The sequence below is a fragment of the Papio anubis genome, chromosome 8 (assembly GCF_008728515.1).
Source record: "Papio anubis isolate 15944 chromosome 8, Panubis1.0, whole genome shotgun sequence".
In the NCBI taxonomy this organism is placed as follows: Eukaryota; Metazoa; Chordata; class Mammalia; order Primates; family Cercopithecidae; genus Papio; species Papio anubis.
This window is the reverse complement of record NC_044983.1, coordinates 111,555,992-111,579,297: the sequence shown is the minus strand read 5'-3', so window position 1 is coordinate 111,579,297 and position 23,306 is coordinate 111,555,992. Positions and strand designations below refer to the sequence as shown.

The window sequence follows — 23,306 nt, the reverse complement described above, 5'->3', positions numbered from 1 at the left end:
TTTCAGGTTCAAGTGATTGTCCTGCCTCAGCCTCCCTAGTAGCTGGGATTACAGGCACCCACCACCACGCCAGCTAATTTTTGTATTTTTAGTAGAGACGGGGTTTCACCATGTTGGCTAGGATGGTCTCGATTTATTGACCTTGTGATCTGCCCACCTTGGCCTCCCAAAGTGCTGGGATTACAGATGTGAGCCACCGTGCCTGCCTTTCTTTTTAACAAAATATAAAATGTATTGAAATTATGGCAGGTACTAGCGCTATGTCATAAAATCCACAGCCCTTCTCTCAAAGAGTAGCATGAATGACATAAGTAGAGAGTTCATAGTGTTACAATGTGTTGAATGAGAAAGCACAAGTTACCACATGGGCTCCTCACACAGTCTGTGGGAGGGTTGGGGTTAGAGAAGACCTGTCAGAGCTGCTGACGGCTGAGTTGAGAGCCGAAGAATTCATAGGCATTAGCCAGGTAAAGAAAGTGGCCTACTCATCAGTATGATTAATTTATCATCATGGTATGGGATTATAAAGAATGATGCTGGATTTTTATTTCTCATCCTTCCTGACATATCTTGGAATAAATCATGCTCTGCTTAGTATGGCTCATTAGGGTAAATGTTATCAGGTTGACCGACCAGCATACATTCTTCTGATACCAGCACAAGTGTAGGAAACAGCCAGCATTTCTTTGTTGGTATTCCTGGTGCCTGTGGCCTCCTGTCTCCCCCTCTCACTGTAGAAGTGGGATATGACTCAAGCTGGGCCAATCAGATTCACATACCCCTGACCCCAGTAAGTGTTCAATGATGGGTGCATGACCCAATCTAGACCTGTAAGACTCGGTCTCGGGACTTTTCCTAGAACCACTGCAAGGAACATACTTTCTCTCTCTTGGGGTGCTCAGCTGGCTGGTTGGAAGCCTGGTGTGGGTGGTTATCTTTGCACCCCTTGGCTAATGCTTAACTGAGAAGGATGCCAATGTACAGGAAAGTGGAAATTAGCAATGGTGAGAGGCAGAATACTGATTTCATGATTGGAACATGAATCCCTCTGTGCTTTCTGAAGCAAGCTCAGTGTTTAGGATTTTCACATTTATAAATCAATATATTCCTTGTTATGGTTGAGCCCGTTTGAGTTGGGTTCCTGTCACAGGTAACCAAAATATCCTGCTCAATACATTTGGTTACTTTTGATGCGTTTTCTACTCAGTTAGTGCTCAGGAATGCAACAATGATTAACTCAATTTTATTCAAGCAAATGAAAGAATACAGATAATCAGAGCAATGAAGCACTTCTCGAAAAATGGTCTGTGGTCGACAGGACTGGATAGAACAGTGGAAAGAGCATGTGTTTCAGAGTATGCTCAGGAGAATTGGAATCTCGGCTTATCACTTACTTTAGTGTGAATCTGGGCAAGTCATTTAGTATTTGCAGGTTTAAAAAAAAATGGCTCTATGCATCACATTTATAACCTGAGTTTCCTGTGAATAACATGTGAATATAAGATCATGTTAATAGTATATTAGCAGCACTGCCCTCTTATATTCATTCATTCATCAAGAAGCTTTAGTATTGAGAAAGCAGCCCTCAAGAACTGCTAGAAGTGCTCCCAGGTTGTAGTACACCAGCTTACAAAGAAGTCCCCTTGTGGATACTGAGACATTCCAAATTGACCAAAGATAAGAAGTGGTGGAATAAGCAAGAAATAGCTACTATCATTTTTATTACTTTCTGTTGGAGGAAAGCTCCAACAGTACAGCTTAGGCTGAAATATTTTCCATAAATTTTAGTACAACAGATAATTTAATCTTTATTATGCCTCTCTCTTCTAAACCAGAATAATTAGCTGGGCTTTACTGGGTACTTATTATGTGTCAAGCACTGCGAATTAGTGCTTTATATCAATTAATTCATTTAATCCAAATGATACTATACATGGTATTATTATGTATTATTAACCCTGTCTCACAGATGAAGTATCAGAAAGGGTAAGTAACTTGTCCGAGGTTACAGGGCTAATAACCTAATAAGTGGTAAAACTGGAATATGAATCCAGACACCTGACCCTCAAGGTTGTACTCTATTAGATATCCTCTTCCTAAGGTGGTATGAGTTCATGGGATTTGGTTTGGCTTGATTTGGTAGCAAGATACTGTGAATGTTAGCATTCACCATTGCCTTCAATGGCTGAGGGTTTTTTTCTGGGCCAAGATGGTTGGGTATGCCTCCTTTAGGGCATGTTCTCCTTGAAGATCTTCAGGAACATACATAAAGAGATTAATGGGAAGGGAGGATGCTGTGATCAGTCTTATCTACTCATTACACATGATCTGCGATATCTAAATCTCATCTCAGAACCCATCCGGGGCCCTTGCTAAGCAATCCCAGATGGTGGGTGGAGAAGAAACATGTATGAGTATCTGCAACGTCCCCAGATGAGTCTCTTCTCAAACTTGTGAATAAAAGAAAAGCAAAGGAAATATTTTCTTACTAATTGGGTTTACAGAAGTGCTGCCCATTCATTGTGATGTCAGTAATTATGGGTCTTGAACACTGTTTTCCTAAGTGTGAACATAGGTCAAACCTTTCTGATGCATTACTAATGCTCAGATTAACCCACTGACCCTGGTTTTTATGTGTATGGGGATGCATTATGTATAGATATTTTCTAGTGCATAGAAACACTGCTGAGTGGTGATGGAGGCTTTACTTCCTCCTCTGGCATACCATTTTACTCCTATTTAAATTGTATTACCCTAGAAAATCTTGCCGTATTAGCAAAGTAATCTCTGACTCTTCTCTCTCACCTTAGAACTACTGTAGTTTTTATAGCCTAGGCCAGAGTTTCTTAACCTCAACAATTTCAGCATTGATGATATCTGGGCTGGAACTCTTTATTGAGGGGGTTGTTCTATGTATTGTAAGATGTTTTAGCTGTATCTCTGTCTTCTACATGCTAATGCCAGTAGCACACACACCCTTAATTGTGATAATTAAACATGTCTTCAGGGCTGGGGGCAGTGGATCACCCCAGAAGTTTGGGAGGCCGAGGCAGGCTGATCATGAGGTCAGGAGTTTGAGACCAGCCTGACCAACATGGTGAAACCCCGTCTCTACTACAAATACAAAAATTAGCCAGGTGTGGTGGCGCATGCCTGTAATCCCAGCCACTCAGGAAGCTGAGGCAGGAGAATTGCTTGAACCCAAGAGGTGGAGGTTGCAGTGAGCCGAGATCACACCATTGCACTCCAGCCTGGGCGACAGAGCGAAACTCCATCTTAAAAAAAAAAAAAAAAATGTCTTCAGACATTACCAAATGTTCTGGAACAGTAAAATGGCTTCACTTGGGACCACTGGCCTCTGTCAAACAATTTAGTTTTAAATACACATTCATATAATTTTTTCATTGTCATAATTATTCATATTTCCTCAACAAGATGGCATATCTCTGTGGCAGAAACTATGTTTTGCTGTATACCTTCTGTTCTCCCAAATGTGAAGGAAAAAGGAAAAAGGAAAGGCAACTAATATTTGCTGTGTGCCAACCTTGTGACTGAATATTTGTAAGTGCTTTGTATGTGTCATTTCATCAATTCATTCCATAAATATTTATCGAGTGTCTACTGCTATATGGCACTCAAGAGACTGTGTTCAAATCGTGGCTTTTCTGCTTAGTGTGGCCTTGGGTAACTCAGTGACTCAGTTTCCTCACCTATAAAATGGGGGTAATAATATCATCTATCCCATGGGGCTGTGTGTTTTATGGGTTGAAAGATATGGGCTTATGTTCTAATGTGGTCTCACACAACCCTTGTGAAATCTACATTCTAATATAATAGCCCCATGTCACAGGTGAGGAAACTGCAGCTCAGTAAGAGGAAGTAATTTGCTGAAGGTCACACATCTATTACATGCCAGAGCCAGGGTTTGAATCCAGCTCTTTCTGGCAAAAAAGCCATACTGAGTAGTTAGTAGGTTCTCAATGCCCTTGATGATGACTAGACTGCTTATTTTCCCTTTTCATTTATTTTTTTCCCTGTTTTTTTTTTTTCCCCTCTCTCTTTCGCAAAGACTCTTGGTACCTTCCTTTAGGTTTTATGAGTAGATTTAGTTCAGCAAAGCACATCACAATGAATACTTGGGGATTATTATTTTTCTGTGACCACCCTGCTATCTCTGCTGATGAACCAGTCCTGGTCTTCAGATACATGAAATTCCATTGAAAATGAAATGTCCACAGTGATTCATCTTTGCAGCAAATGGGTAATGTGTACTTTGGGGTTTAAAAATAGAGATGAGTCAAGAAAATCATATGTTTCTTATTTTTAAAAAACACTTTTCAAAGATTTGGGTGCCTCTCCACCCCTTACCATCATATTAAACATGATGACCATAATTGGGGTACACATCCAAACAGAATCTAAAATAGCTCATTCCTTTCCAATTATAGCATTTAGAAATGCTGTTTATCAAAATAATAATTTCAGCTATTTCTAGTCAAATTTCATGTTGGCTCAGGGACTCTCCAGTGTCAATATTCATCATCCCAGGCTATCACCACATGGAATGTGGTGAATGATTGAATGATCCTATGACATTCTTCCTTGCTCTTTCTCTCTCTGGATGTGGTAATTGAGGCACTGGGGTCATGAACACTGGCTACCTTCTTGCTAACTGACTCTTCTGTAATGATTTTCCTGGGACTCAGCCCATGTGAATTTACGTGTGCTACTTCATAGTGGGTGTGGAGGAGGAGCAGCAGCCAGCAATGGTTAGTCTTCCGTCTGAAAACTTACAGTGAAAACCCTATGTTTTGTACCTCTCAAGTCAGTTCCCTGCTTCAGCAGGAAAATCGACCTGTTGGCTGGTATAACTTCTATGTCCTTAGCTCACTTTGATAAGAATGAGATGTTGATTTTCAGGTTAATTGGAAACAGTTTTCTGTACTTTAATGAAGTGTTATCAAACTGTATCCTAAAAAAGCATACTGTGCAAAAAAAGTTTGCTTTTTTGGGGGGAAGGTGGAAGAGACAAAGTTCCCAGAAAATTCTTTAAGTTAAAATATATGCTTTGTATTTGCAATTGAATTTTTATTTGAAAAAAAAAAAAAAAACAGTTCATCTTCAGTGACTTTACATGGCTATCTTTGTGAACAAAAATGATATCCAAAAAAAAAAAAAAAAGAAAATAAGGAAGAAAAGTAGGAAGAAAGAAAGGATGGAAAAAAAAAAAAAGAATGAATGAACACCAGCAAAGACAAACCAAACTTTGTAGCTGTATTTTTGGGGCCATTTTTCTCCTCCTCTTGGGACTGGTCTTCACTTCCACTAAGGACTTGGAAATGTTCGCTTGGGTCTATGTGTGTCCCTGTCTGCTTCTTTCCTCATGCTGAAAGACCTACCAGGTTTTGGAAATCTATCTCACTTTCAAGTCACACTTACAACTCAAGGATCTGAATAAAGCCTCCCAGATCTGCTCTCCCTTATATCCCAGGATCAGTACTTGGCATATTAAAGCAGGTGTGTCAGTAACGCTTCAATATGGCAGCCACCACACCACTCTGCAGTTCCCTAGTTATACATTTACTCTCATTCCATGGTATACATTCTTTAGGGTGACTCATCCACTGCCAAAACTGTTTGGAGAATAGACAGGCAGTATTGTCCCTATTCTGTCTCACAAGGAGAAAACATAATCTTGTCTCTGTCTTTGCCCTGCCAAGTCTCCATATGTATCTGGCACATTTAATATGTTTACTATCAGTTAACAACATGAATGTGCCTGGATTCCCTACTTTATACACACACACACACACACACACACATACACACACACACACACACATTTGTTAAATAGGCCAAGAAAACACCGAAGCTCCAATTGTGAGCACTCAGTTCTGTGAGAAACACACTAATTTTTAAAAGGCACAGAAACTTCTCAGAAGGTTGATTTTGAGACAATATGACCTTGTTTTGCTTCAGGAGAAATAAGACTGTTAGAAAGAGGAGCTAGAGCTCGACAGTGAGCAAGACACTCATGGCAGAGAATGCTTCTACCTGCTGAAATGCATCCTACACTGAACTTGATTTTGCTCTAGACTATTCTATCACTGTGCCTTTCTCTTCTGATCTTTCCTTGCCCTGCAGATCCAGCTAAAATTCAGTTTCCCCCAAGATCTTCCCTGAATAGTTGTTGCATTTCCTTCTCTTAATCATCACTGCATTTTGGGCTTCTTTTATGGTAACTATGATGCTCTTTTCTGGGTTTTTGTGCACTTGACTCCTTAGCATTGAGTTGAGGGATTGTGTCTTTCTTGCCTTTCTTGGAATCACATTGCCTAGCACAATGATAAGAATACTCAGGACTTCTTAGTACGTGTTTATGGCATGAATGGAAGGAGGGACTTGATACTTTATTTTAAATGTGAAGGGTAAGGATGTAGGTTAAGAACATAAATATTGACATTCAGTTTTGGGTTCAAGTACCACCAGTTCTGTGAATAAGGTTGGGAGGACTAGGGGCAGTCATTGAGAAAGATTGAAAATAATAATGCTTACCTGTGACCTCCCTAGAATTACTATGTGAATCATGTGAGTTAATGTAGGCATTGCAGTTTGTGAACTCTACATTGTAAAGAGATTTAATACTCGACTTAATACTCAATAGGTCTCCCTGCCCTGCATTTGTCTCTTCTTTCTCATTAATGCTAACAAGAATATTTCCTTTGGTACACAAATTTAGTATACGCCTACCAATAGGTGAATGATGGGTTAGTGAATAGATTGGTCACAGAGACACATGTATGAGAGTTCAGGTCAGAGCTGTGGTACATGCAGTGACTCTGTTAAAGAAACATCAATCCTCATATATGTATATGTAGGCATAGATTTGCAATGTTGAGCTTTTAATATACTCCCCTTTATGCAAATGAAATAACCAGTCCTACAGTTCCGTAAATCTACCAGGTCTTCAATCTGGTCTTGAGTCAATCAATCAATAAACTGAAGGAATAGTCCCTTTTTGTGATTATTAAATTGTTGAGGGTGTTTTCTGGTTTGCAATAGACTAGGTATAACTTCTCTACATTTCAAAAGTGTTTTTGAGAATCAAAAGAAAGAATAGAGTAAGTGCTAAAAATAATTGGTGAATGATTGAACCTTCAATTAACCATAGCATCAGAGACCCTCTCTTAATCACTGGAGAGAATATTCTTTGAAGTCCCTTTTCAAGAGTGAAATCAGTAATGTCTAAGTAGAAACAGAAAAGGAGAGAATTCAGACCTAAACATCCTCAATGAATCCACATACCTAGGCTATTTCAATGTACATTAAGCCTTATCGGTACCATTATATTTCATGATGTTTGCAGCCGTAGTTTCTTTTTTAATCTACTTTTAAAAATAGAAATCCAAATACAGAGGGCAGAGAAAAACTCCCTATTGCATCAGTATGAACATTTTTATAGTTTTTTTTTTTTTCTTTTGGCATCCTGATCTCTTTGAAACTTTTCTCCTCTCTACTTACAGGGAAAATACACCTACTAACAGCCTGGAGGAATTATGAAATGTGCTTTGCACAACTCCCTGTGGCCTCAGGTAACAATGTAAATGAATCTTATTAGACAATTTTTTTTTTTTTTACTGTACATGGGAGAAAATTATTTTTAAATGAGATTTTTTTTCTTTTGGATTCAATAAAACTGCTCGCCTTGAATGAAGAAGAACCACATGAGAAGGAATTAGGACATGTTACAATTCAGCTGCTTAACTCAGATGTAAAAAGAAAAAAAAAACCTGGCATTTCTGAGGTGGAAAAAGCTAGGTCTTGCTTCATAGGAATCACAAAAATAACTGCTGAAAATCCTCAGACTTTCCAAGAGAAACTTCTTTAAAAGTTATGTGTAACTAAAAATAGGGGGATTATAATGGAAGTCAGTGTGCGTGTGTATAAAGTCCCAGAGCAGCCTAGGAGGCGTGGGCTGGAAACTCAAGGTTTGTGATATTAAATCTGTCCGCAAATTTAAATCTGTTGGCTGGAAGAGCATTTAACTCGGAGAGGTCACCTGTGTGCTTTACTTGTAAAATGGAAATCTCAAAAAAGTCTCAATGAAATGAACTTTAGGTTTATCATTTAGCTTCCAAGAAAAACCCACTAGCTACACAAAGGAATGATGACAATTGTCTTGAAGGGCTGTAGAAAGCTTGGCTCATGGCTGCGGTGGCTTTGAACAATGTAATGCAATCCTAAAGTGGTGGAGACCTCATCCTTGGGAGCATTTGTTTCTAGACCCGAGATCTTAACTGTGGTCAGACCTTGAAAAAACCTCTAACTCAACATGACTGGGGGGTCTTCTAAAGGGAATAGCAATACTTCACCACAACAAAGAATGTGTGAACAAACACTATTCTGAAATACAATGGCGACAGGGGCTGGGTGGGGCATGGGGATTTAGCAAAGGAGAGGCTGGGAGTAACTGCTTAATGGATAGGAGGTTTCTTTTGGGGATGATTAAAAACCTTTTGGAACTAGATAATTCATTTATTAAATGTGAATGTATTTAATAAATGCTACTGAATTGTTTACTTTAAAATGGTTGATTTTATGTTATATAAATTTCACTTCCATAAAAGAAAATATATGTGTGATTCAACTTAGAAGGAACTTACTCAATGCAATTTAATTGCATCACTGCTGGCAGATATGTGTAAGGGTCTTCTAATGATTTTGGATGGAATGGCTGCAATTTATAATTCTGTTCCTTTTCAGAAAAAAAAAAAAAAGGAAAGCTTTAATAGCCTTCATTAGAAAAGATGCATGGCTAAAACAGAGACAGATACACATTTAGAAGATGAGGTGATTTTTTTTTTAAACTGGAGTTATGTTTTGTTTTTGTTTTTACAAATAACATAATAATTGTTTCCTGATTTTAATTTGCAGAAATGGAACTTAGCAGACAGAGGGAACAAATGAATCGGTGAGTTAGAGGTTGAAATTTAACCTTTGGTGTATTGATGACACACAGCCCTTCGGAGACATCTTGACTCATCCTCATTTCAAAAAGCACTCGGTTGAAAGGAATGTGGACTCAGGAAGAATTTAGTACGATTGAAAATTGATAGAAGAGAGCTTCATCAGCTTGCCCTACATGCCAGGACATAGCCACTGCATTCTATACTGCCCTTTTCCTTTTCATTCTCCAGTGTCCCTTCTTTCTCAAGCGTACCCTCAATCCATTAAGTAAAATCACCAATATCCCTTTTGAACCTCTTCCTTGTTTCTTGCTTCCATTGTCCTTGCATGCTTCGGTGAAAACATTCCGGATGTGAGATGTCATACCAGGTCAGGACCAGTTAAGGAACCAATTTCTGCAAATACATCAGTTGTTTCTAATCTAATGATGAGGTTCACACCCAGCATCCTCCCATTTGCTGTGTCTCTCTCCAGGTGGAGCTCCAGACTCTTGGGTGCCAGATGATTAAGCCTTGCTTCTAGCAGGGGTTGGAAGCAGCTGCTCCCATATCAAACCTCTTTTTCTCTCAGCCAGTTGCGGCAGAGTCTACACCCAGCTGTGAATCTCGGTGCCCACTGGCAGCTCTCATCTCTACCGACAACCTTTCATCTCTATTCTCTATAAACTTCTCTTAATATCTGCTTGTTAAACCTGACAGAATGGCATTAGAACAAAGCTAACCTGGCTGCTGCAATGCTGGCAGCATCATCTGTCAGGCCTTTTTGTTTCTCCCTTTGATAAAGTTTTGCCTGGCTATTATTGTCGAGGCCTTGTTGGATGGTTCTGAGGCCTCAGAGCAGAAAGGCATCCATCTGTTGCAGAAAGCTCAAAGGGTGATGCGGTCCTGGGGCGTATCCTGAGTTGAGTCATGTATTTCTTCCCCCAAATTATTCCCAGTGACTATCAAATCAAACCTTTCCATCTCAGCTTATGTAAGTACTTGAAAACCTTTTGAAATAGAACTCTTAAACTTGGTTGTTCTACTTAAAAATTCCAGAAGCAAGATTTTAGGAAGTTGCAGTAAATAGTCACAAGGATGAATTCCTTTTTTGGGGGGGGGGGTCTCAGAAAAAAATAACATGAAGTGAAGATGAGATGTTAGATCTTCTTATATAAAGAAGAAACTATTTGTGCTACAGCATGACATTTCCCTCCCTCGCTGAAGCCCAGCTGGCATATGAATTGACATGATCAGAGATCAGAGTGCTGTCTGGTCAGACAGAAGGGAAAGCTTTGCAAATCCATATTGCTACCAAGAGCCCATCCTGCCTTCAGACAGGTTAAGAGCCCTTTCTAAGAACAGGGCATCACGACTGTGGCTAACTCCAGTTCTAAGTTGTTCTCTTCAGGAATAACAACTGACTTTCCACCTGCCATCTTCCTACAGACCTGGGGAAGGTTGGATAAGGACCATGGAAGTGGCCCTCTAAAACTTATGTAGCATAACCCTTGCCAGAAGAGTAGGTACATAATAAACACCATTGCTGTTTGATTTGGAAGTATAGGCAACAAGCTAACGTAGAGGAAGTGGCAAGTCAAAGTGTCCCTCCTGGAAAAGGGCATCAATAATTTACATTTTCCAGACTAGCCTGTAAACGTTTGGAGGCTGGATGCTGTGGCTTACATCTGTCTCAGCACTTTGGGAGGCCAAGACAGGCAGACTGCTTGAGTCCAGGAGTTCAAGACCAGCGTGGGCAACATGGTGAAACCTTGTCTCTACAAAAACAAACAAACAAACAAACGACAACAACAACAAAGAAAGAAATTATCCAGGCATGGTGGCTCATGCCTGTAGTTCCAGGTACTCAGGAGGCGGAGGTGAGAAGGTCACCTGAACCCAGGAGGTCGAGGCTAAAGTGAGCAGTGATGGCACCACGGCACACCAGCCTGGGTGACAGAGTGAGACCCTGTCTCAGAGAAAAACGAAACAACAACAACTCTGGAGCAGCCCCTCTCCCACTTCCCATTCCCACTGCTGGCTGAGAAAGGATTCCATAGTAGTAGCTATAGAATCTTGATTCGCATAGTCCTCTTACCTTTCTTTATAACTGAATTTTCCATAGCTGCTTGTTTTAACCAATGTAAAGGCATGCACTAGAATTGAAGTGTTCTTTCTGATCATCTCTGCCTTCCCCTACAGAACCTAACTGGTCAGGATCACAGTGAAATCTCCATGAACATCATTGCCACCTCTTCCCTGACAGAGGGTGTCACCTGGAGCTGAAAACTCAGAGTGTTGCTTTTAACTCCTTAAGTACGTCTTAACATATGGGGCACATTTGTAAGAAAGAAAAAGACATTCTCTCAAGAACTGTAGGTCATCGCTTTGGGAACAATGCTATGGCATAATATTACTTAAACACAGTTAATGTTGGTTGCAAGTTCAAGAACAAACAGATAAGATGCCTGGTTCCCTGCTCCCCCACACCGATCCTCCTCACAAGCTATGCCAGGGAGAGACTTCCCATCTCTAGACTTTTCTCCTTATAAGGTGCGGTTTTCGGCATGAAGAAGTTTGCTTGGACCTGGAAGACTCCAAGCACTAAATTATGTCTCCAACTCCCTGCTCCCTGACAGCAACTGTGCCCAGGTCCAAAAGGAGAACTGGGTAGGTGTGTCCTAATAGGAGACAGTGTTCCTACTCTAATTGCCATAAAAGCGTTTGAAGCCATTGTCTGGTGGATCTAAGGAGATTGATCCTGAAGGTGTGAGCTCAGAGCTGCAAGTCAGGAGCTCAGAGTTGTAATTCTTGGGTTGGCAATGATTCCTTGTAGGGCCTGAGGCAAACCCAGTCATCTCCTTTGTGCACCAATTTATTTGTCTGCAAAAGTTCGAGAAATTAACACACAATTTCCTGATGAGGATAGTATATGGTTAGGCATTAATAATCATGGCATATAAGTTTGATGGAAAGCAACCTCACGGATTTTATCTGCTTGAAGCTTTTATGTATTTTTAGCAGGCTTTGTTATTCTTGTTTCCAAGTCTGGACTTTCCTCTTTGGAGGTCTTTAAGTCCCCAGTAAGGAAATTCAAGTTCCCTTGAAGTTTTGTTCTAATTTTGGGAAGCACAGATGATGTTTTAGGAGTGTATGACATCGTGGTTTTGCTGAAGAGGTCTTCTCACCTACTGCAAAGACCCCCTGCTACCCTTCAGGACCAGATGCCATGCAGGATGGGAACTAACTTCTGTGATGGGACCATGTTGTCTCTGAACCCATCTGTGTAAAAGCTTCCTGTGGTCTTAAGTCTTGGCAGAGCTATTGCGTCAACCAAGAAGCAGCATAAAGACATCCGCCTTTGTTGATGCTCTTCTTCTATGTCTGATGAAACAACCCTTTTGGGGATTAAAAAAAGTCAAAATGAAAAATTGTGTGTCAATAAATGGAAATTGAATGAATGTGTTAGTATTAATTTGTTACATTCTACATGTGCTCCTCTGAAGAAGTGGTGTTTATATTCAGACCCAGCTGCAGGCTTCCAGAAAACTAAAGTAAGAAGGGACCCAAGAGAAATTGATCGAGCAGCCCCCACATGGCTTCTATCCCAGTCGGATTCTCCTGATTTGCTTACTTCTCCTTGGAACACAGTGCAATTCCTAAGTGCTCCAATCTCTGTGTGGACTGGCCTCTGCTCTCTGTCTTCCATATTTTAGCTCTCTTGAGTCCTGAAGCACATTTCTGTCTCATCTACTTAGCTCTGCTGTTAAATCTCTGCCACCATGCCTGTCTCTTCAGCTCACTAGATTTTACACTCGTTAGCCAGTGGCTGTGAAAGGAAATGACAGCAGAATTTCTCATGGGCTTGGCTCCCATCCAGCATGGAAAACGTACTGAGCTGATGTCTCCCAGAGCTGTCTTTAACTCAGGTGTCCCCATTTCATTGGGCTCAGCAGATTTCCTACATCTGTGGTGTATGACATTGTAAAGAGTTCAATCTGGAGACTCATTTTCCCCTCCTGTGTCCGTATTCCATGTTTAAGCCAAGGAGTCTCCCCATAGATCTCAGGCTGAAAAAGTGCAGATTGTATCAGTGCTGCTTTAGCAGTGCCCTGTGGAATAAGACACCTCCTGCTCAATGTTCCCTCTACTGCTTTTAAGGTGTGAACAGACGACCAGGATCTGTGAGCTGACAACCATACTGTGTGAGCACCAGAGTTGGTGAGTGGAGCTTTGCTAGTGGCTTGGGACTGGAAGAAAATGATGGAATACAGGCATTCCATTGTTACTTATTCATTTACTCGGGTCTTTCATTCACCCAGCAAACAGTTACAGAACTCCTATTGTGCTGAGCACAGGTTGGTCATTGAGATATGATAGAATAGCATTTATTGAGCGCCTACTGAAGAGTAGGTCCTGTGCTAACTTTGAACCTCCCACAATCATAAGAGACTGTGCTATGATTATTTCCACTTTAAAAAGAGGAAATTGACCCTTAGGAATGTTAATGTCACGTAGTCAGCAAGTGTTGGAGCTAGGATTTCAATGCAGACAGTCTCACTCAAATTCCTGAGTTCTTGACAGCTATGCTATACTGCTTGAATACAAGATTTTTGGCTAGACATTATAGCAGATAGCAGATAACTATGACACAGTTTCTGTTTTCTAAGAGTTAATGATAATAGAGGAAGCAAACAATCGTTGCACTGCCACTTACAGCTATATAATCTTGGACATGTTACTTCTCTGTGCCTCAACTTCTTTGTCCTTAAAATGGGTTCGATAACAGTCTCTATTTCTTCTGGGATTTTTTTTGAGGATTGAATTTTAAATGAAAGTTAAGTGTTAAATCCAGATTATGTGTTATAAAATAGGCAGTGTGTTGATGATCTGAGAATTGTTAGATATTGTTGTTTTTACTATTATTCACTATTAATAAGGAACAATATTCATTGTGAGACAACGGTGTACTAGAAACTATGTTAATCACTTAAGAATCTGTAGTGAATGGGATATGTAGTCTGAGTCCCCTTTACATTTTCATTTGCCTGAAGGTAGTCTGAAAAATAAGTCTAACAGTAAGGAAATGAGAGCCCTGTCGGCAATAGTTTCTGCGTGAGACAGAGAACAAAATGTTGAGATAGTCAATAACTCTTCCTTAACTCCCTGAAGAACAAAAGAGCAACATGGAGGTTGGCCCAAAGGGGAGAGAACAAAGAAGCTGCTATAGTTGGCTTAGGGGAAGTTGTTTGGGAGCAGCTAAGAAGGAAGAAAAACAGAGAAGAGCAGCAGGCAGCTCTGGGACTCCCCGGGTGATTTCATGGTCTTTTGCTGGGAACACAGGCCACTTACATCTTCCCCATTTCTCTAGTGACCCCAAATGCGTCCTGAAAGCTCATTGATAGGTTTCCCTGTCCTTCTTGGCTAGAAATAAATGGAAGATGGAAGGGCAGAGAGGCTCTTGGGACCCTTGTCCTTAGGAAGGGCAGCCCCAGCTCTCCATTTGGCATTGTGAATCAACTCCATTGACTAAAGGGGCAGAAATCAATTTTGTTTCTCTATGCCTTCAACACAGAGAATATGTGTGTGAACAAGGCAGATACAATACAATCTGTTAGGAGGAGATGGGAACCTGCAGATTTATTAGCTATGTTCTAAGCACATGCTATGTGCAGAAATACAAATGCAAGGAAGAACAGTTTCCATTCTCAGGGAAATCAAATCCTTTCCTTCCCACTTTCTTTGCCCCAGAAGTGGACTTACTCCTCTTTGGTCTTGCAGATAGTATTACCATGGACACTAGTTGGTCCTTCCCCCTAAAAATTCAATGATTTGAAGAACGAAACTTAGAAAACTGCTTTGATTCTGAAAGTAGAAATGTTTTGGAGCAGAAAATAAAAGTAGAATTTGAAAACTCTTTGTTGAAGATCTTAAAACTTACTTTCTTTGTTTTGCTGGTGGCAAGAATCCTGGAGTATGATCAAATTGTCTAGAAACAATGAAATGACTACTTATTCTTCTTATATCCTCACAGTGACATGTCCCTTTAATTGTTGCAAAGAGAAGTTAGAGACGCAGGGCCCCCTGAGCCTGCGGCAGCACCACCACCACCAGTATGTCCTGCCTCTTCCCCTTTGTACACCCCGAAAATGCGCTTTATTTTCAGATTGAGAAATAATCAAATAGACCCCTCCTTTTCAGGAAAGAACACCCTTTCCACCTCCCACAGCTTTCTTTGTTTGAAACTGTTCATTCCTGGCAGTGATATTCTTACACCAGGGAAGAATGAGGAAATTTCACTGTCTTGGTGAAATTACCTCATTTGGGAATAATTGGTATTCACAGAAGAGATGCACATTTTCATCCACCTAGTAATGAACAAATTAACAAGACACCTACTGAGTTCTGTTAACAAAATTACCAAATGTAAAAGGAACTAATTACTAGCCACTTCATCCAGACAAACTCAAAACTGCATTCATAATGGGCTTTGTGGCTGACTTGATGTAGACTGGGGGCGGGGGGGAAAGATTGAACAGGTGTCTGGTGATCAAAGACTCTGTCCTTGGTGATTGCTTTGCAAGTGGTGCCTGAGTCTCAAGACGGCTGAGATTGCTTCTAGAAGTCCTTCTTCCTCACTGGTGAAGATATCTGCAATGTTCTCACTTTTGTTCAGAGACAACTGATTGTTATCTCTGAAACAATTGCAACCAAATCATATGGAAATGAATTTTAGATATAGCAATCTTTTAGGCCGGGCCTGGTGGCTCACACCAATAATCCCAGCACTTTGGGATGCCTAGGTGGAGGGATTGTTTGAGCCCAGGAGTTTGAGATCAGCCTGGGCAATGTGGAGAAGCCCTGTCTCTACAAAAAATACAAAAGAATTAGCCAGGTGTGGTGGTACACATCTGTGGTTCCAGCTACTCAGAAGGCTGAGGTTGGGGGATCACTTGAGCCCCAAGAGGTGGAAGTTGCAGTGAGCTGAGATCATGCCACTGTAGTCCAACTTGGACAACAGAGCAAAGAAATGTTTTGTGCAAAGAGGCAGCAAACTGCCTCTGTGATTGTGGGGTCAGCTAGCCAAGTTCACATGGACCCTGGCCTAGTGCCTGAAAGGATTCTTGAGGAAGATTTCTTAAAGAAAAAAAGAAAGAAGGTAGGGCTATCATGTAAAAACTGAAATGTTGGTGTTTACTCACATCCAATACTTCTCTCTTTAAATGATGTTTAAAGCAGACTGGTGAGAGTTTTTTAGATTAGACAATTGTTTGGCCCTACCTCCATGAATTAAATCTAATTGCATGTAACAAAGGTATTTTTCTTTGAATTTATCATATCCCTCCACAGAAATCTGATGTAATTTTTAAACTATTTATTTTACATTAAATATTTCAATAATTCAACTGGGAGGTAAAGGAAAAAAGTAGATTATGATAGACATTAACATGAATTAGAAGAATAGAGGACGCCTTTACTCACTTCATTCATCTAATCTTCAATTCCGCAAGTATTACTAATTAGCTAATAAAGTCACCAGTGAAGTTCTAAATGCTGGAGATAAAACAAGAAACAAGACAAGTAAAATCCCTACACTCAAACAGCACAAATGCTGAATGGAGCAATACAGTCAAAAAAGAAACAAGGAAAAGAATTAAAAAGATGATTTCAAAGAATGATAAACGGTATAAAGTTAAGGAAACAGAGGGTGTGACAGAGTAATGGGGTGGTGGTCAGGGAAGGGTTGGAGCTATGTTCTTCCAGTTTACCCAGTTTTCACTAGTCTAGATTTTATACGGGAACCACTTTGAAGAGCCAGTTTCCAATTCCTTACTAATCATAGATTCTTTGATTAGATGTTCTACGCTTTGTCATATTTTCATTGCTCAGCTGTATGTGCTAAGGTGTTGATTGTTCTCACTCATCTATGCACTATGTAATAAATCACCCCCAACAGCATTTGCCTCTAGGAAACCACTGGAATATCTGAGGAAAGGGCATCCCTGTTTTGCTAGATGGCAACATACTGAGTGGACCTCAGTATTAAGGCAGAATTACATGAGCAGCCAGCTGCGAGTGAGTACAGGCGCAAGCAGAGTCTGGCACCCTAAGAAGGAATCTCTCATCAGAGTTCCTGCATACACTCAGGGTAGGAGTGTGGTAGGAATGGGAGCTGGGACCGAGACGTGTGCATTGAGAGTCATCAGGGCTTAATGAATGTTTGTCAGATACATTACTAAATGAATGAATTATTCAATGAATAAATTAAATACATCTATACTCTTGGAAATTATCTCAAATATTAGAAGGTGGAGTCAAGATGTGCCAGCAGAAAAGCCAGCAACAACAATAATACACACACACAGACACACACACACAGTTCATACTACTAAATTTTTCCAAAACATGGTTATAAAAGGATGCTAACAGCCTTCTCTGAGTTGGCCCAATAGCAAGGGGTTTGTGTCAACATTTTTCTTTAGATGTTGCCTTTGAGACTTAACTCCAAGTGCTTTATATTGCACTTCTAAGACTATGTATGGTATCTTATCTTTTACAGCTGGGGCCATTCCAAAGGAAAGCAAATATAGGAATGTTAGATCTTCTTTTTGGTAAAGTTAAGAGATAAAAATAGGAGAAAGTGGCATTATTAAAATTAGAAAACCATTTAGCAAATTGGTGACTATCGTGAGGTAGGGGAAAGAGCCACAGACCAGGATAGAAAGTGCTGGCTGGTGACTTTGGACAAGTTTCAGTCTCCTTGAAGTGTAACTTTTGAAATATAGAAGTTGCTTTATGTTGATTTTCAAAATCAAGTCTGTTTAGAGTCTCAGGGAAAGGAGACAGGATGATTCCACGATGAAATGCACGACATCTTTATACCTCTTTAGCAGAGGTTCATGATGCACATTGGCACTGAAAGTCTCTGAAGGCCTTGTAATCAAAACACCTGCTTTACTTTGTTTAAAATTTCCACATTTTCCTTTCGATAATTGATGTATTAGGGAACCATTTTTCCTAACCAACACGATTTTAGGGTAGTGCTCAAAACTCTGTAACTGATATTAGTCTGCACACACGCACTGCAAATCCACATCTCCTTCATTCCAAGCATTTCTCCCCCATTCTCTTGCTTTACCGAATCACTGTGTTGGAAGTTCATTCTAAGTTCAATTCACTTCTTTTACAAAGTCCTTGTTGGAAGAGAAATCTACCCCATTAAAACTCTTAGCAGGAGTCACAGCTTCCTGAATGTTCCAAAACCCAGCCTTTCCCAGCAAAAAAAATCAGGGTTTTAGGTAAAAACCACAGGCGAGGCGCAGGAACTCTTCCTGTCCATAGGTCTTTTTGCTAATTTTTGGTAATGGGGTTGCCCTTTCTCTTATTATTCTTTTATACATATATAGATTACAACTAAAAATATGTGTAAATAGGTACAATTAGCTTATGTGCAGATTCTGCTCCAAAAACATAATTATTAACATTTTTATTCTATCATTTGTCTTGAAGCACAGCATGTAGTTGTCACAAGAGGATGTTTGCTCCGGGGGTGAGTTTGACATTGATAGGATCTAATTTCGCACTCAATACAACAGGTCGAAGAGCATCACTACTTTGCAAACCTTAAGTTTTGTCTGCTGTGTGGTGCCTATTTGTTGCCAGATTCTAATTTCCTAGTTTGCTCTGCCAAAACTGTCAGGCTAGCAGCTTTTCAAAAAAAAAAAAAAAAAATTAGGCAGAGGACATACTTTCCTGTAGCATATGATGAAAGCAGAGGATATCATTTTCTGTAGCATGTGATGAAAGCAGAGGATATCATTTTCTGAGGATATGATGGAAGCTGGAAAAAAACCATGAAAGTACTAAAATCTCTTTATACAAATGCAGAGACTATAGGAGGTTGGCAAGAAGATAACTGTAACTGAGTGGAAGAGGTTATGATTACATTTAGAGAAACAAAATCGGCTGAGATCCTGTCAATTGCTACAATACCATCCTTAAAAGATAATTACTGGCCATGTACAGTGGCTCACACCTATAATTCCAGCACTTTGGGAGGCCGAGGCAGGTGGATCACGTGAGGTCAGGAGTTCGAGACCAGCCTGACCAACATGGTGAAACCTCGTCTCTACTAAAAATACAAAAAATTAACTGAGCATGAAGGCACATACTTTTAATCCCTGTTACTTGGGAGGCTGAGGCAGGGGAATCCCTTGAACCTGGGAGGCAGAGGTTGCAGTGAGCCGAGATTGTGCCATTGCCTCTAGCCTGGGCTACAAGAGTGAAATGTGAAACTCCATCTCAAAAAAAAAAAAAAAAGGTTAATTACCACAGAAGGCTTGGATAAAGAAAAAAAAATGAAGTGATGATGTCTATATCAAAGGTTTTTTTTTTACAAATATTAATGGGACATTAATTAGCATTGAGATAAGCACTAAGTTGAATGGTGCCTTATGAGGCAATAGCATTTCAAAGTCTTGAAATACATTGCCTGCTTTCAAGTGCTTCAAATGCGGTAGATGCTACATTCCTCAAAACATGACTAACACCAGACATTATTTCACTTATTTAAAATTATTTGGATTTATTTACACATCAAACATATCAACTGCTGGGCTTTGTTGGGATACAAAGATGCAAAGAATAGACATGGTTTCAGTTCTAAAGGATTATGTGAACTATCAGAAGATTCACAGACAATTCTTATACAAGGCAGAATGGGATACTTACTAAATGAATGGTACGAAGAAAATCACTAGGAGTCCAGAGAAGGGAAAGTGTCACTTCTTCCATATGTAGTCAAGGCAAGTGCTTTTGTGAAAGGTGGAATTTGAACTGGGCCTTGCACATATTGTAGGATTTCCAGAAGAAGAGATGGGTCTGGAGAATTAACTGCAGAAAGGGAGTGAATGAACAAAGATGACAGAAAAGAAAAACACTATCTTCTCTACCACATTCACTTCTCTGTTTTTCTTTTTACAGCTGCTGACAGCATCATCTCTACTGGGACACCCAGGCTGGGGATCTGCAAGTCATTCATGACTTCTAATTTTCCCTCACTAATCTAATGGGTCCCTGTATTTTGCTGACTTCACTTTTTATACAGCCAGCAATTTGACTCTCTTCCTCCATCCTCACTGAATCTGTTTAGTGAGAATGTCATTACCTTATTGCTTAGATTAATGCAGATGCCTTTCTCTGCCCTCCTTGTTTCCAGATTGTACCATCATAATCAACCCTTCATAGGGCTTCCTATCAGAGCAGAGGTTCTAATGACTCTCCATTCCCTGCAAGATGAAGTGCAAACACCTTAGTATGGCCTGTATTTTCCATGACTTGCTCCTGCCTACATCAATGGCTTCATCTACTACCTTTCCCCTTACAATGCTCTCTCCTTAGTAGATAATGAAATATTAGTACCATTCTTTTTACATGAAAATGACATAGTGAAAGAGAAGAACTAGTTTAGCCTCTCTCTGCAGAAAGATTGAAGAATAAAATAACGACATCTTTGAAGTTAACAGACATGGATTTGAACCCTAGATTTGCCATGAAATGGCTGAATGCCTTTGGTCAATCTACATAATGGCAAAAAGCCTTACAGATTTCTAGTGGAGATTCAACTCAATAATGCAGGCAAAGTGCTTAACAAAATTGCTGGAACATAGTACACCTCTATATGCTCAACAATGGGAGTTAATTATCTTTTTTTACCTCCCCTTCCCTTCCCAAAAATGTATGCATTACCTTTTAAATTTTAAATTGACAGGTTTATAGTTGAATTAAAAAATGCAATGAGTCACATAGCATGAGAAAAAAAATAAATGATTATTAGGAGGAGACAGATACTTTTGTTAAATAAAATAGTTATAACTTCTCTTGAAATTAATGAAGTAAAATGTAATGAGTCTTAGATGAAGAAATGCTTCAAGTTATCTGTAGCCAAAAAAAAAATTCTGAATAGGAGTGTATTAGTCCATTGTCACACTGCTATAAATAACTATCTGAGACGGGATAGTTTACAATGAAAAGAGGCTTAATTAACTCACAGTCCCACATGGCTGAGAAGCCTCAGGAAACTTACAATCATGGCAGAAGGTGAAGGGGAAGCAAGCACATTTTACATGGCAGCAGGAGAGAGAGAGCGAGGGGAAATGCCACTCTTTTAAACCACCAAATCCCATGAGAACTCACTCACTATCTTAAGAACAGCATGATGGAAACCACCCCCACGATCCAATCACCCACTACCAGGTTCCTCCCTAGACGTAAGGGGATTACAATTCAAGATGTGATTTGGGTGGGGACACAGAGCCAAACCATATCAAGGAGTATAAAAGGGATAGATTAAAAACAAGGTACATATTTAAAATAATGAGGGACAAAAATGCAAGGACTGAAAGGATTATAGTGAAATTGTTATTAAGAAGGAAAATTTTTCTTAAAAATGTACAGTCCGATAGTTAAATAAGAAAGACCATGGCAATATGATGAATATAAATGGGCAAAAATCCTGAACATTTATATAGTTAATTTTATTTAATCACGAAAAATGTAGATACAAAAGCCTACAATTAGAAATGAATGAATAACTTTTGGTAAAAGAAAAAATAATGACAAAAAATTCTCAGCCAAGTCTTGAAATATGGAGAGTTAAAAAACCATATGCATCCAGAGGTGAAAGAGAGTTGGCTATCACTTACAGATCTACTTATAATTACTTGTGAATGTGCCTGAGGATTGGAAGCTCTCTAAGACCAATGGAAAATGCAAGATTAGCTGTATTTAATCCTGGTATGACATCAATGCCTGGTGAAATTAAAATACAGTGATGTATGTGTTCAGACAGATGCAAATACATTAGAAATCTGTGACTGATAATACTTTGGAAGTAAATTAGGCACTCTTAAAGAACTGGATTGATTAACTTTTTTAGGCTTTAAGAGTCTTATGATAATAATAGGGACAGCCAACATATATCGACTATGTACTGTGTGACAGGTACTGTTCTAAGCACTATTCATGTATACATTTATTTAATTCTTACAATAGTTCTGCAAACACAGGCCATCTGTATCCATGAGTTTCATGTCCACAGATTCAACTGACTGCAGACTGAACATATTCAGTGAATAAAAAAGGGCATCTATATTGAACATGTACACTCTTTTCTTGTCGTTATTCCCTAAACAATCTAGTATAACAATTATTTACATAGCATTTACATTGTATTAGGTATTATAAGTAATCTAGAGATTTTTTTAAAAGATAAGGGGGTCTGGGTGCTGTGGTGGCTCAGGCCTGTAATCCCAGCACTTTGGGAGGCTGAGGCAGATGGCTCACCTGAGGTCAGGCGTTCAAGACCAACACAACATGGCGAAACCCTGTCTCTGCTAAAAATACAAAAATTAGCAGGGCATAGTAGCAGCATCCCAGCTACTCGTGAGGCTGGGGCAGCATAATCGCTTGAACCCAGAAGGCAGAGGTTGCAGTGAGCCAAGATTACGCCACTGCACTCCAGCCTGGGTGACGGAGTGGGACTCTGTCTAAAAAAAATAAAAAAAAAAAGATAAGGGGGATGTGTGTAGGTTATATATGCCATTTTATATAAAGGAGTTGAGCATCTGTGGATTTTGACCACAGGGTATCCTGGAGCCAATCCCCAACAGAGATTGAGGGACAGCTGTTTACTGCTATCATCTCTGAGTTATACAGATATTGAAACTGAGGGAAAGTGATAGGGAAACTCATCTAAGGTTAATAGTAGCAGTTGCGCAAGTACTTATTGAGCATCACAAAATGGTGCAAAAGAGTTTATTCACGAATTCAGCCACTATTTCGCTTCTGCTTTTTTGTATTTGGCACTGTGCTTAGTAATGAGGATATCCTGATTTGAGCAACTGAGACATAAATTCTGCTCTCATGAGACTGGAATCTACTTTTTTTTTTTTTTTTTTTTTTTTTGAGACTGAGTCTTGCTCTGTCACCCAGGCTGGAGTGCAGTAGTGCAGTGGTGTGATCTTGGCTCACTACAACCTCAGCCTCCCAGGTTTAAGCGATTCTCCTGCCTCAGCCTCCTAAGTAGCTGGAACTACAGGCACCCGCCACTACGCCTGGCTAATTTTTGTATTTTTAATAGAGATGGGGTTTCACCATGTTGGCCAAGCTGATCTTGAACTCCTGACCTCAGGTGATCTGCCTGCCTCGGCCTCCCAAAGTGCTGGGATTATAGGTGTGAGCCACCACACCCGTCCCAGAATCTACTTTCAAATATTAGGGCTAGAGCCCTCAGGGCCTAATGTAATAGCTAGCTACATTCTGCTTTAATACATCCTTGACATGATATAAGCACTAGTCAGG

At 39.9% G+C, this 23,306-nt stretch overlaps 1 long non-coding RNA gene across 1 annotated transcript; it reads left to right on the top strand.

The window, feature by feature from the left end:
• The first annotated feature begins 5,195 nt into the window (after positions 1–5,195).
• On the top strand, positions 5,196–22,210 carry LOC110744004. The gene is made up of 4 exons (XR_002523949.2): positions 5,196–7,592; positions 8,935–8,971; positions 13,107–13,166; positions 19,929–22,210. It is a non-coding gene; the product is annotated as an uncharacterized LOC110744004 (long non-coding RNA).
• The last annotated feature ends 1,096 nt before the right edge of the window (positions 22,211–23,306 follow it).